Raw genomic sequence first — 16711 nt, forward strand, 5'->3', positions numbered from 1 at the left:
GGTGCTGTTAACTGTGGTCAGGGCTTTGAGTGAAGAGCACTCTGAACTGCCACACCAACAGTGCTCTATGTTACTTTTTTTTTTTTTTTTTTTTTTACATGTTATAAAGTACTCATGCTGTTTATTGTAACAATATAAGATCTCTATATAAAACAGTAAAGGAGGGTGATTTTCAAACAGAAGTGTTGATGGCACTGTGTCTTGCAATGTTCAGTGATGCTGATGTAAACGGCTGGATGCTCTTCACCAGTAACTCGTCTTGTGAGAAACAGTCAGTGTGTGCCCAAATCTCTTATTTATTCATGAGACATCCATCTAGTCATTCCTACCCCTTGTATTTGGAATTCACACAGCACTTGAAGATGATAATAGTAGCGTGATATGCACAGTCGTGTGTGGTAACAATGATATTCAACGTGACTGCAATGGTGTATTCTTTTATTTATATAGCAAATTGATATTATTTTCACACTTACAGTATTATGATATAGAATAGAAAAGGGAGTGTGTGCTATTCAAGTTCCAAGGTCTTCATACTTTGATTTTCACTGTGTGTCCGTCATTCTTTCTACCTCTGCGCGCGCGTGTGTGTGTGTGTGTGTGTGTGTGTCTGTGTGTGTTTGTGTGTTCATGCATAAAAATGGAATCAATGTGTATTTTAATTCTTTCTTTTGCCTGTCACATTTCTTCTGCCAGTCACACTGTACCAGAGCAAGTACACACACATGCAGTCACACACACACACACACATATACACATGTGTGTGTGTGTGTGTGTGTGTGTGTGTGTGTGTCTGTGTTTATGCCCGCCATTAATGTGCACAAGTGCTCACGCAAAATTTTAAAGTATGCACACTTACAAATGTACAAAAACAAATTTGTCTAAAAGTTCAATAAATAGATGAAACTTACTGCTTTCCACTCTTCAACTGTTGAACTGAGGGGTTTCTGGTTCTCTAAGGTGTAACACAAAGCAAAAAACAAGAGGGTAACTGAATCATCAATGCTCTGGACACTTTGACACGAACACAACTTGGCCAAAAGAATAAAGTCATGGGATAAAATGGATTATGGCAACCTAATATGAAAAATTCCCAGTGGGCTGCGAGCACTGAGAAAGCAACAGAAAGAGCCCCAAAGAACGCCACTGAAATGGTGCAAAGATGGGTCAGATCAAAAAACAGACAGAGTTATTCTATATTGAGAATGAGATGCAACAACATTTTCAAAAGTAAGATATAGCACACACAAGAACAATGATAAGAAAAACCAGATAGCAGTGTGTGTCCAACTCAATCCTCCACTCCCTTTCTCTTGATCATTGTGTTCCCTGCTTTAAACATGAACACAACCTGTGTGCACTGCATATCCATATGCACTCACACACACTGCCCTGTAAACAGTCCGGGTTTCTTTTTTTTCTTCTTGTTTTTCTTGTGTTTGGTATGTTTTTTAAAAGATGAAAAAATAGCATGATGTTATAGGGTTCTGCCAAACACACTCCCTCCCAGTACTCCAGCTCCCTTCCTGCAGCCACCCAGCAGCCTCTCGCAGCAGTGCTCAATTCATCGCTCACAGGTGCCAGTGCCACCTCAATTGCTCACAGGAGTCAGTGCCACCTCAATTCATCGCTCACAGGTGTCAGTGCCACCTCAATTGCTCACAGGAGTCAGTGCCACCTCAATTCATCGCTCACAGGTGTCAGTGCCACCTCAATTAATTGCTCACAGGAGTCAGTGCCACCTCAATTCATCGCTCACAGTTGTTAGTGCCACCTCAATTAATTGCTCACAGGAGTCAGTGCCACCTCAATTCATCGCTCACAGGAGTCAGTGCTACCTCAATTCATTGTTCACATTACCTCGATTCATTGCTCACGCGAGTCGGTTGTACCTCAATTCACTGCTCACATTACCTCAATTCATTGCTCATAGGTGTCAGTGCTACCTCAATTCACTGCTCACATTACCTCAATTCATTGCTCACAGGAGTCAGTGCCACCTCAATTCATTGCTCATAGGAGTCGGTGCCACCTCAATTCATCGCTCATAGGAGTCAGTGCTACCTCAATTCTTTGCTCACAGGAATCAGTGCTACCTCAATTCTTTGCTCACTGGAGTTGGCGCTACCTCAATTCATTGTTCACTGGAGTCAGTGCTGCCTCAATTCTTTGCTTACTGGAGTCGGTGCTACCTCAATTCATTACTCACAGGAGTCATTACTACCTCAATTCTTTGCTCACTGGAGTCAGTGCTGCCTCAATTCACTGCTCACTGGAGTCAGTGCTGCCTCAATTCATTGCTCACTGGAGTCAGTGCTGCCTCAATTCATTGCTCAGAGGAGTCAGTGCTACTCAGCTCCCCCCTAAATCATCTGTATAAGTACTGCATGCTGACACAGCATCACATCATCTCTCACCCCACTGGCCCAAGTGACTACCTTCCACATCAGCAAAGTTTCATCACACCACATCATAATCACTCTCCCCACACACTTCAAGCCTGTGAATGTACAGTTAATACAACTGCTCCTTTAGTACCCACTGACAGTTGACTGGATTCGCAGTCTCAAAGAGGAGAATACCGATCTAATGCCAAATGTGTGCACTGCATAGCTAAAGGATTATTATACTTGTATGATATTCAGACCATGTATGGTCAACCAACACTTCCATTGGCTCCCTGTCTCACACAGAATAAAGTACAAGATCAGCACTCTATGTCATAGATGTATTCACAAATCTGCCCCTTCCTATCTCTGTGGCTGCCTTCACCTCTACACCCCCTCTCGGTCTCTACGATCTGCTTTGGATCCACTCTGTTTACACATACCCAGAGTCAATCACTCCATTGTTGGCCGCCATTCTTTCTCTGTCTCTGGACCTTGCAATTGGAATGAACTTACTGAGTTACTCTTTCACTTCGTCAGGTCTCTGCACTCAGCTCTTACAAGTCTGGCCTTAAAACCCACCTCTTCCCAAGACAGCCTCTCTTCCCTGCCTCTTCCTTGTCTTCAGTTTCTCCAGTTTTAGAGTTATGCATGCGTGTAAATGACTGGTGTGAAAGCGCTTTGATTTGTTTCTGAACAAGATTCAGTGCTATATAAATATCAATATTATTATTATTAACCATAAACAGCACAAAGCGAGTGATGACACAGGAGACAGTCTTTCTCACCCAGATAACATTTTCAGCAGCACAGACATCTGTGGAACTTGAAGGTCATGCACATGAAAGGTTACTTCTCCTTAAAGAAGTTATTCAAAGGTTAAAGGTCCCAGAGCTTTTTGTGGCCAGAGATATACCCACTTAGTGGAGGGCTGGGTGTAAGGAGGTGGGGCCCAATTTCTCCCCCTGCCATTTTAACCTTCCTCAACCCAAGCTAGGCACCCATTCACATTTGGGTGGAGTGAGAAAAAAAAGAGAAAGTGTCTTTCCAATGACACAACACCATGCTGGAAAGGCCTTGAACAATGGTCACTGGTGAACTCTGCATCAGAAGTCCACTACCTCACCAACTTACCATCAGCATTTCATGCAGAGGGGTTCATGGAATTTCAAGATTTTCTCTTTTAAGTTATATTCACAATGTTGCACATGTTACTAAATACAGTTCAAACTGCTGTGATAAATACAGTAGGGTAGTTAATTCGCTCTGAAGTCTTCTCCAAGAAACGGAATATGTCCAGGACCTTGAGAAATGATTCTGCATGATGAGGTGCCTCCCTCCTCTCCTCTTTCTCCACCTACGCATACCTCTGAACACCCCTACCCCTCCAATGTCCCCCCTAACACATACCTCTGAACACCCCTACCCCTCCAACGTCCCCCCTAACACATACCTCTGAACACCCCTACCCCTCCAACGTCCCCCCTAACACATACCTCTGAACACCCCTCCAACTTCTCCCCTAACACATACCTCTGAACACCTCTCCAACTTCTCCCCTAACACATACCTCTGAACACCCATACCCCTTCAACGTCCCCGTAACACATACCTCTGAACACCCCTACCCCTCCAACGTCCCCCCTAACACATACCTCTGAACACCCCTACCCCTCCAACGTCCCCCCTAACACATACCTCTGAACACCCCTACCCCTCCAATGTCCCCCCTAACACAAACCTCTGAACACCCCTACCCCTCCAACGTCCCCCCTAACACATACCTCTGAACACCCCTACCCCTCCAACGTCCCCCCTAACACATACCTCTGAACACCCCTTCCCATCCAATGTCCCCCCCTAACACATACCTCTGAACACCCCTTCCCCTCCAATGTCCCTCCTAACACATACCTCTGAACACCCCTCCAACGTCCCCCCTAACACATACCTCTGAACACCCCTCCAACGTCCTCCCTAACACATACCTCTGAACACCCCTACCCCTCCAACGTCCCCCCAACACATACCTCTGAACACCCCTCCAACGTCCCCCCTAACACATACCTCTGAACACCCCTACCCCTCCAACGTCCCCCCTAACACATACCTCTGAACACCCCTCCAACGTCCCCCCTAACACATACCTCTGAACACCCCTTCCCCTCCAATGTCCCCCCCTAACACATACCTCTGAACACCCCTTCCCCTCCAATGTCCCTCCTAACACATACCTCTGAACACCCCTCCAACTTCTCCCCTAACACATACCTCTGAACACCCATACCCCTCCAACGTCCCCGTAACACATACCTCTGAACACCCCTACCCCTCCAATGTCCCCCCTAACACAAACCTCTGAACACCCCTACCCCTCCAACGTCCCCCCTAACACATACCTCTGAACACCCCTACCCCTCCAACGTCCCCCCTAACACATACCTCTGAACACCCCTTCCCCTCCAATGTCCCCCCCTAACACATACCTCTGAACACCCCTTCCCCTCCAATGTCCCTCCTAACACATACCTCTGAACACCCCTCCAACGTCCCCCCTAACACATACCTCTGAACACCCCTACCCCTCCAACGTCCCCCCTAACACATACCTCTGAACACCCCTCCAACGTCCCCCCTAACACATACCTCTGAACACCCCTCCAACGTCCCCCCTAACACATACCTCTGAACACCCCTCCAACATCCCCCCTAACACATACCCCTGAACACCCATACCCCTCCAACGTCCCCCTAACACATACCTCTGAACACCCCTACCCCTCCAACGTCCCCCTAACACATACCTCTGAACACCCCTACCCCTCCAACGTCCCCCCTAACACATACCTTCTGAACACCCCTACCCCTCCAACGTCCCCCCTAACACATACCTCTGAACACCCCTCCAACGTCCCCTTAACACATACCTCTGAACACCCCTCCAACGTCCCCCCTAACACATACCTCAGAATGCCCCTACCCCTCCAATGTCCCCCCTAACACAAACCTCTGAACACCCCTACCCCTCCAACGTCCCCTAACACATACCTCTGAACACCCCTCCAACGTCCCCCCTAACACATACCTCTGAACACCCCTTCCCCTCCAACGTCCCCCCTAACACATACCTCTGAACACCCCTCCAACGTCCCCCCTAACACATACCTCTGAACACCCCTTCCCCTCCAACGTCCCCCCTAACACATACCTCTGAACACCCCTTCCCCTCCAACGTCCCCCCTAACACATACCTCTGAACACCCCTCCAACGTCCCCCCTAACACATACCTCTGAACACCGCTACCCCTCCAACGTCCCCCCAAAACCCACCAGATTATTGGTATCTTTTTTGCTTTGCTTTTGATTTTAAGTACAGGACACTTACAGCTGGTTAATCAAGAAAGTACGATTTAGCTTTAAAAAGTTGCACTTATATACTAACAAAAGATATTCTCAATTCTAAGACAACTACCACAACTACACCTAACGGAAACAAACAGACGAATTTACATGTGATAAATGTGCAAAATAAATAAACAAATGAATAAATAAGTAAATAACAAAAAATATACAAAGCTGATCATGAAAACACACACGTCTTATGTCACCCATGTCAAGCAAATGAGGAGAAAGATGAAGTTGTTGAGGTGAACTGTTTGGATATAATGTTAGACATTGATGCCAGGAGCCTTGCTGTCATGCCACAACCACTGACCTTTCCACAGATTGTTTCGTGGACACACCCAGCGTTACACAACACCTGCTTCATCAAATTTATCACTTCTAAATCTATCCTTTCACTACAGTTTTTCCCCACTCTCATCATCTCTCTCTCTTCCACATCAACTATTCATTAGCAATGCACATCTACGCTCACACACACGCACCCACACCCACATATGGCTATTTACTGAACATTATATATCAGTGCCGGCATACATTTTGGTAAGGTCCTTTTTAATTGAAAGACCACATTCCTCCACAATACTAACATGCAAATACATCTACATTAATCCAGATGGAAATTATATATGGGTTCAAAGGCTCATAACTCCACTAACTCTCAGCTGACAGTTTGATGCACACATAAACATGGCAATGGTTGAACTAAAACTTCAAAAAGTAAATCAAATCAGAATAAAAACAAACATAAAAATAAGTTTAATTATCAGCTGGATCAAGGATCACCAGTGTGTTATCTAATTTGGTTATTTGTTCTTGCAAACCGTGAGAATACCAATCTGCATAATGCAGAATGTATTGCACACTGAACAACTGCCACAGTCCCATTATCAGAACCCAACTGCCAGTGCGAACTTTCACTATATTAACTTGTGGGGACCTGCTGTAGATAATATCAGCGTGAGAAAGAAAGGTCACATTGTGATGATTCTCTATCAGTCTTCACTGGCCCAAACTGCTCCACCAGTCCATGACATTTCTGACGTTAGAAAAGAAGGAATAAAAAAAAAACCCAATAATAATAACAAAAAAAAAAAGGTAAGAGGGAAAAAATCAGTATTGATTTCACTGCCACAAAGGAAGCAGCCTGCTTGCCTTGTCTTGCTCATCTGCTGACCTACTTTCACTCCCTTGGCATCAGCTGAATGGTGTTTTAAGCAGAGCTGTCAACTTGTGACACCACACACACACAGAAAGACAAAGAGAAGACCTTTTTTTTATTCTTCAGAACATACAAGAAGCTGGCTTTCTGAAGTGTTACAAAGCATACCTGCAATTAAGAAATGTGTATGTACAGATTTATAACCCCCTCCCCCATTCCTACCGGAAAGGTCAAATAAACATTCCAGAATCACATGCTAAACATCCTTCTTGCTATTTAACGCTGTGCTGGTGAAACAGCTTACAAGTGTTCCCAATAATGCATTGCTAAAAATTTCATGCTCTAATAATTTCAGACCCAGATTTGGAAAGTGAGTAACGATCACACACAGGTGTTTCAAGCGCAATCATATCAATATATACTATGCTTGTGATTGAAGGGTATACAGACACAGATGATCCCTTCGCCCCTCATGAAGGGCTGGTGTCCACAAGCATTACAAAGGTATAAATAAATGATGCAATAAGCAGCATTTCTTATACATAAACAATTATATAACCACTCAGCTACATACTGTACTGCTAATTTTGAAAGCTTTGTATAGGTAAATTGTTAACTGCTTAATAATGGATTCACAAATCTGCCCCTTCCTATCTCTGTGGCTGCCTTCACCACTACACCCTGTCTCGCTCTCTACAATCTGCTTTGGATCCACTGTGATTGCACATACTCATATTCAAACACTCCACTGTTAACTGCCATTCTTTCTCGATCTCTGGACCTTTCATTGGAATGAACTTCCTCTTTCGCTTTGTCAGGTCTCCGCACTCAGCTCTTTCAAGTCTGGCCTTAAAACCCACCTCTTCCAAAGATAGCCTCCCTCCCCTGCCTCTTCCTTGTCTTCAGTTTCTCAAGTTTAGAGTTATGATGCATGTGAATGACTGGTGAAAAAGCCCTTTGATTTGCCTCTGTTCAAGATTCAGTGCTATATAAATACTTACAATTGTTATCATTATCAAATTCCAAATCTAAACCTTGTCAAAATGAATTTTGAATTTTTTAATGTTTATCCATGCTGATAGATAAATAAACTGGAACAGAGTGTGTCAAATCAGCATGCCCATAATTAGTATCCCAGCACTATTTTGCATGTAAGATGACCATTCTTGCATTGACAGTCAACAGTCTTGAACAAAATGCGAACAAATCTCTCTATATCCTCTACTCCTGATTTAACCATATGTGTGCAAATCCTATTTCATGTAATTTTACTCTAATTTTGGACACCCAATTTATTTTGCCACTAATATCCATGTGACTGAAGGATTAAACTCAGAAACTGAACCCATAATGACCACTCAGGTTCTGGTCAATGATAGGTAAATATTGATCAAGCATCAACCACAGATTTCCTGACTATACTATGTTGGTGCATGGGTACTTTGTCAGTATGTATGAGATATGCAGGGGACCGACAGTCTTTTTCCAAGGGATAGATGCCAATACATTAAAAAATGTTTGACAAGAAACTTACATGCATCACACTCACACACACACTTGCCCGGCTCCAAGAAACTTACATGCATCACACTCACGCTCACACGTGCCCGGCTCCAAGAAACTTACATGCATCACACTCACACACACACACACTTGCCTGGCTCCAAGAAACTTACATGCATCACAGTCACACACACACACACACTTGCACGGCTCCAAGAAACTTACATGCATCACACTCACACACACACACACACGCTTGCACGGCTCCAAGAAACTTACATGCATCACACTCACACACACACATACACACACACACTTGCGCGGCTCCAAGAAACTTACATGCATCACACTCACACACACTTGCGCGGCTCCAAGAAATTTGCATGCATCATACACACACACTTGCCCGGCTCCATGAACCTTACATGCATCACACTCACACACACACTTGCCCAGCTCCAGGAACCTTACATGCATCAGACACACACATATATATTTTTAATGCTAATTGAGGAGAGAGGAACAGGGAAAGTAGTGATTATTTAAGGCATGGGTGGGGTGGGGGAGATGACGGATCTTCGTCTAAAATCACAAATGTGGATAGACGTTAAGCAAAAGGACGAACGAACACATACACACACACACACGAAAGGAAGAACAATATTTCCTATAGGCCTAAAATATGAGAACTATCATGGCCTCCTGTCTAAAAATGTGGGGAACATTAGGTAATTTCATCGGATCAAGTTGGAAAAAAAAATGAAATAACTATAAAAAGCCATCCTAACAAAATCTACATAATTTGTCTAAGTGAGCAGAAATAAAGAAAGTGTTTTTGACATTCATTTGTGTAAAAGTCAGTTTGAGGGGATGGTGGGGAGTGGCAGAACAAGACAGTGAGAAGCACAGATATCAAGGTTGGGACACTGTTTCACACAGGGTGGTGCATGGAGACAGTGAGAAGCACAGATATCAAGGTTGGGACACTGTTTCACACAGGGTGGTGCATGGAGACAGTGAGCACAGATATCAAAGTTGGGACACTGTTTCACACAGGGTGGTGCATGGAGACAGTGAGCACAGATATCAAAGTTGGGACACTGTTTCACACAGGGTGGTGCATGGAGACAGTGAGCACAGATATCAAAGTTGGGACACTGTTTCACACAGGGTGGTGCATGGAGACAGTGAGAAGCACAGATATCAAGGTTGGGACACTGTTTCACACAGGGTGGTGCATGGAGACAGTGAGAAGCACAGATATCAAGGTTGGGACACTGTTTCACACAGGGTGGTGCATGGAGACAGTGAGAAGCACAGATATCAAGGTTGGGTTTCAGACAGGGTTGTGCATGGAGATGGGGCTTTCCACACTGCCCTTTGATCTGTGTCTGACCCTTTCACAGAACTGGACTTCAATCCCCCCCACCCCACCCACCCCCATGCACTTCCGTCCCAAACCTATTACCTCTACATCCATCCCTTCTGCCATTTCTATTTTGTCCAAAGGAGTGGGTAAGGGGAATAGGGTAATCATCAAACAGAGAGATCTATATAATTGTATAAGGAAGCAAAAAAGGGAAAGAAAGAGAAAGCTAGACAGGGTGAATGAAAAACAGGAAAGGGGAAAGATGACTGTGGCAGCCATGTTTGTAGTAACTTAAGACATTAATAATTATACATAATGGAACTTGGTACACTGTTAATGATACCTGTCCTATTCATCTGAGTAAAGCACAGAACCTTCAAACAAAGAAGACACAGAGGGAGGGAGGGAGAGAGATGCCTCTTGGGCTGACATCAGACAGGAGGGGTAGGAGGGAGAGAGATGCGTCTTGGGCTGACATCAGACAGGAGGTGGGAGGGAGAGAGATGCCTCTTGGGCTGACATCAGACAGGAGGGGTAGGAGGGAGAGAGATGCCTCTTGGGCTGAGATCAGACAGGAGGGGGTGGGAGGGAGAGAGATGCCTCTTGGGCTGACATCAGACAGGGGGTGGGAGGGAGAGAGATGCCTCTTGGGCTGACATCAGACAGGAGGTGGGAGGGAGAGAGATGCTTCTTGGGCTGACATCAGACAGGAGGTGGGAGGGAGAGAGATGCTTCTTGGGCTTACATCAGACAGGTGATAAGTAACAACTTCAGACTGGCATTGAACTTCTTACTTTCTGTTAAGGAGACTGGCCAACACACCATCTTCAGCAGTGACAAAACTGTGAGCTAAAACATACACACTTTGTGGGGTCCCAAATGCAGTAAACAAGAAGAATGCTCAATATGTCGGGTAAACAAGTCCATGACCATGGAGTTGCAAGTTGGATGAGTCTTTGAATCTGATTCCATCCCTCGGAGGAGTTGTGTGATGCAGGAAGACAAACTGGGTTGTGAGAAAAATTACCACTGGCTGTCCAGAAACATGGCAAGTCAACTTAGGAGCTGCATGAGAGCCCTTTTCTTCACTCAGCCTATCAAAGTTGTGACTCAAAACATTGCTAAAGAACAGCTAGCCAATAGTATCAGAAGTGCAACCAATATTCTTGAAAATAACAACAAACTACATGCTAGTTGTTTGTTTTTTTTAACTTCCTGCCTGGTCACTGCCAGGTACATTCAGAAAGGGCTTAGCTTGCCGGACATGACAATTCACTTGGCACAGGGAATCAGGCAACCATTAATGTTAAGCCTTCATTAACAGACCATAAATGTTGAGCCTTCATTAACCCCTAGGCTGCCTGCATGACGAGATAACTCGTCATGGCAAGCATGTATGCTTCGCTGCCACAATGACGAGATAACTCGTCATCGAAATATTCTGACTTTTCCCTGGTTTGCATTCACTTCCTTGACAAAAATAGTGGTAGCTTTAGCCTGGGGAATCTCTCTAGATTCTATTCATAGCTAGAAACCCCATCTACGTCATGAAGCAGTCCTTTATTTGAACGTTTTGGTTGGGTCACTGTCCAAGTGTTTGCCTGACTTCTCTCCTCGCTCACTCAACAAAATGTCGGACTGACGCCGTGCTCAAGACATGCGATCGTGACGAAATAAATCAACCAAGATTTCTTTCATTAGCTGATGCTCAGAAAGAATTGAAGCGTAAATTCGAAGGAGAAGATAGTGATGAACATTTATAGGACGATCTGATAGAAAATAAAGGGAGTAATCAAGAGAGTGGCCAAGATGCGACTGTCAGTGAGTGATGTCGGCTGTAGAGATGTTAGCAGACGACAGAAGATGACCGAATTAGCAGCAGAGTGATATTCTTGGCACGCAGCCAACGCGGTATGATGAGAACTGAATCAAGTGACCGTGTAAGAGGGGTGAGGAGGAGGGGGGTGGAGACTGAGGGGGCGTGGCCTCACATCCATCTTATCACTTGGAGAAGTCACAATGTATTGTGTATCTATCTCTTAAAAAAATATATATATATATTGTGGTTGTTCAAGTATGATTTTGTGTTTGCAGATATCCATTTGTCCAGAAAATATGATGTTTTTTGTGCAAATTACCTGACTAATGCTTGTAATGAACAAGTTGAAAATGTGACAAAAAACAAAACACTGATTTCAAAACAACAGCATGTCACTAAAAATATATAAAATGGGAAAACAGCATGTGTTTTGTATTCTTTATTCATTTAGCTTTCAGAAAATATATACTTTTAGGGGTCTTTCTCCAATAACAAAGAGCACAGAATTTTTGGAAAATTTATACCTGTTTTTTGTGAAAAAACCCTGGCAAATAGATTTCACTTAAATCTTATTTTCCTGGCAGCGAAAGGGTTAACAAACCATTAGTGTTGAGTCATTAACAAACCATAAATGTTGAGCCTTCATTAACAAACCATTAGTGTTGAGTCATTAACCCGGAGAGCGCGATGAGCCACGATCGTGGCTTTCCCGGTAAAGTGCGATGGGCCACGATCGTGGCTCTGTTTACATAAGGTCCGACATCGTACGGCTATGCTCGGCAGCCTTCGTAAAACTGCCTCGTTCTGGTGTTACTGCCTCCCTGCTTGTGTTTGCACAAACTTTGACCGAGTTTATAAGTCCAGATCTTCGTATTTTTTGTAAACAATGAGTGACACTGAAGTTGAAAAAGCTCAGGAAATGAGTGACCTTGTCACTAGTGATGATTCATTTGCTGACAGGGATTCTGGTGAAAACGGCTTTGTTATTTTGACACTTGGGCATGCTGGCTTGCTTGTTGTTCATTCAGTTTTGTGTCTCCAGCCACAAAAACTGGGGGGTGGGTGATGGGGGTGGGGAGGGGTGGTAAAGTGGGTTAGGCATGGGTCTATTGTGATTTCTTGACCAAATCAAGCTAGAAAACTGGAAATTATTTTGATTTAAAGCATTCTTGCTGCTTTTGAAAGCAACATGAGCTAAAAGAAAACATTTATTTCTGTTTTTGCCTGTGATTGCATAAAGTATTGTAGATGTGCGCGTGCGTGGCGTCGGTGGGTGTGTCTCAAACAAATAATACAGTGCTTATAATTTCATTGTTTCAGTTATATTCATTTTATGATTCTGCAGCCAGAACATTTTCTGCACAGTTTAATGCCAATTTTGAGATTTTGACTCTATAAAAGATGTGAAAATACCTATAAACATTGTGGTTGACGTTTTTGGAAAACAAGTTTGTAAAATTTGTTGTTTATATCCTGTGGAATATCTCCAACTACTTACAAGGTACAGCCTTTTTCTTACTTTTATCTGATTCTTCATTCACTCTACTTTCCAAAAATGTATAGGTTTACCTATTTATTCTTACTGATAAGCATACAAATGCCCCAAATCAGAGCACAGGTAGCGGAGGCAAACTATCCCTTTGTTTTAAGCATGATTTCTGTAAGTATGTTTTATTATATCCAGCACTTTGAGGGTTAACAAACCATCAATGTTGGGCCTTCATTAACAAACCATCAATGTTGGGTCTTCATTAACAGACCATTAATGTTGAGCCTTCATTAACAGACCATAAATATTGAGCCTTCATTAACAGACCATCAATGTTGAGCCTTCATTAACAAACCATCAATGTTGAGCCTTCATTAACCATTAATGGTGAGTCAGTAATAAACCATCAATGTTGAGCCTTCATTAACAAACCATCAATGTTGGGTCTTCATTAACAGACCATTAATGTTGAGCCTTCATTAACAGACCATCAATATTGAGCCTTCATTAACAAACCATCAATGTTGAGCCTTTATTAACAAACCATCAATGTTGAGTCAGTAATAAACCATCAATGTTGAGCCTTTATTGACAAACCATCAATGTTGAGCCTTCATTAACAAACCATCAATATTGAGCCTTCATTAACAGACCATTAATATTGAGCCTTCATTAACAGACCATTAATGTTGAGCCTTCATTAACAGACCATCAATGTTGAGCCTTCATTAACAAACCATCAATATTGAGCCTTCATTAACAGACCATTAATGTTGAGCGTTCATTAACAGACCATAAATGTAGAGCCTTCATTAACAAGCCATCAATGTTAAGTCAGTAATAAACCATAAATGTTGAGCCTTCATTAACAAGCCATCAATGTTGAGTCATTAACAAACCATAATGTTGAGTCATTAACAAACCATCAATGTTGGGCCTTCACTAACAAAGCATTAATGTTGAGTCAGTAACAGACCATCAGTGTTGGGCCTTCATAAGCAAACCATCAATGCGGAGTCAGTAACAAACCATAAATATGAGTCATTAACAAACCATCAATGTTGGGCCTTCATTAACGAAGCGTCTTGCTCCACACAAACCACATAACCCTTTCTATGCTATTCACTCTCATGGTCCAAGTCACAAACAGTTATCACACGCACAGAAGCAAATAATCTTCCAGTCAGAGACCCCACCTGTACTGTCTTTATCGTATGAATGTCTAAGTTTTATCAACTGTGTCACAGAGAGCAGAACTGTAATCAAAGACAAAGACTGGAATGCCAAACACCAATCAGGTTGTGTGGCTCAACATCTGTTGTAATGCCACTTATCCAGTCTGCCACGACCACTCTCTGTGTCTTGTGCACACGTCATTTCTTTATTAGATGTTGTAATGCAACTACTTTCTTTCTTGTTTCTAGAACAGATCTGAGTTTCAAATATATCTCCAACATGTACCATGTCTTTTTCACAAGACAGATAAGAAATCAGTACCCATAAGTCAAAGCTACTTATTCTTAATTACAATTTTATGCTCCAACTTTAACAGTTTGCTGAATTATTTAAAGTTCTCAAGACTTCAATCAAACTGATCAAATGTGCACACACACATACACACAAATGCATGCACGAACACATGCCCACATGCACACACTCGTGCCCACACACATGGTCTTAGTACTGCAACATGACTCAGCCAGACTTCTTGAAAGGAACTTCAAAATGAAGAAATTTCACAAAAGCAGACTAACAAATTCTGAGTTGTGAACAGTTCTGAATTCATCACAAATCAGCCTGCAGCCACAATCCACTACCAGTATCCAGATGTCAAGGTTTTCACCAGCTACAATCCACTGCCGGTATCCAGATGTCAAGGTTTTCACCAGCCACAATCCTCTACTGGTATCCAGATGTCAAGGTTTTTACCTGCCACAATCCACTACCGGTATCCAGATGTCAAGGTTTTCACCTGCCACAATCCACTACCGGTATCCAGATGTCAAGGTTTTCACCTGCCACAATCCACTACCGGTACCCAGATGTCAAGGTTTTCACCTGCCACAATCCACTACCGGTATCCTGATGTCAAAATTTTCACCAGCCACAATCCACTACCGGTATCCAGATGTCAAGGTTTTCACCAGCCACAATCCACTACCGGTATCCAGATGTCAAGGTTTTCACCAGCCACAATCCACTACCGGTATCCAGATGTCAAGGTTTCCACCAGCCACAATCCACTACTGGTATCCAGATGTCAAGGTTTTCACCACACAATCCACTACTGGTATCCAGATGTCAAGGTTTTCACCAGACACAATCCACTACTGGTATCCAGATGTCAAAGTTTTCACCAGACACAATCCACTACCGGTCCACAATCCACTACAAGAAACCAGATGTCAAGGTTTTCACCAGCAACAATCCACTACTAGTATCCAGATGTCAAGGTTTTCACCAGCCACAATCCACTACTAGTATCCAGATGTCAAGGTCTTCACCAGCCACAATCCACTACTAGTATCCAGATGTCAAAGTTTTCACCAAAGCAGCACACCCATCACCCTCAAATGCTATCACACCTCCACACAAATTCCCACAAAGTTCTTCCTTCTTCACACCCCTAAACAAATGTGTATGAAGGAGGGGGCAAGGGCACAGTTGGCTTGCCAATCTTTGCCTTGACATATTTCCTTGTAAATCTTATTGGAGTACCCACCTGCATGGTGCACAATGTATATATATGTGTGTGCATGCACATGTGTATCTGCTTACGTGTGTGTTTATTTGAAAATGAATGCATGTGTACACCGAGTGGGTACATGGCGATCTGAATTTGTGTATGCTCGCACACATAATAATATATGCTTGCTGTTCACACATGTACATGTGTATCACAATCAGCATGTATGCCTATCTTTATAATGTGGAGTATTGGCCTGATGGAAGTGTATCAGCCAAGGAAGTTGGAGAATCTGAGCGCACTGGTTTGACTCCCACACTTGCCAATATTTTCTCTCCCTCCACAGGACTCTGAGCGGTGGTCTTGATGCTAGTCATTCAGATGAAACAATAAACTGAGGTCTCATATGCAGCATGTCACTTAGATCTCATAAAAAACACACACAAAAACGCACCTAAAACCATGGCTATGAAAGTGTTGTCCCTGGCAATCCAGTTTGACAGGAAAACAAATGAACTTGCAGACAGGACAAAAGAAGAAAAAAAAAGGGTGGTGCTCTCAGTGTAGCGATGCTCTCTCCTTGGGGAGAGCAGAGGTGTTTTTCAGAGAAATCTGTTGTGACAAAAGTAATACGATACAATCATACCATAACAAAATCAATCCACCATAAACATTAGCACCAAAATGTTTCTACTGAATCAGAGACTTCCTGGCCTGAGAAAGAAAAGACAAGAGCAGAAAGACAAAGTAATCATTCTGTAGGGCATAAAGCACTTCCTGGCCTGAGAAAGAAAAGATGACAGCAGAAAGAAAAGACGACAGCAGAAAGACAAAGTAATCATCCTGTAGGGCATAAAGCACTTCCTGGCCTGAGAAAGAAAAGACGACAGCAGA

At 43.2% G+C, this 16711-nt stretch overlaps 1 protein-coding gene across 3 annotated transcripts in view; it reads right to left on the minus strand.

The window, feature by feature from the left end:
• The window catches only part of LOC143283895 (uncharacterized), a 126828-nt gene that overhangs the window by 91988 nt on the left and 18129 nt on the right, over nt 1-16711 (minus strand). The gene's annotated exons all lie outside the window — the stretch shown is intronic.

Source organism: Babylonia areolata, chromosome 7, assembly GCF_041734735.1.
Source record: "Babylonia areolata isolate BAREFJ2019XMU chromosome 7, ASM4173473v1, whole genome shotgun sequence".
NCBI lineage: Eukaryota > Metazoa > Mollusca > Gastropoda > Neogastropoda > Buccinidae > Babylonia > Babylonia areolata.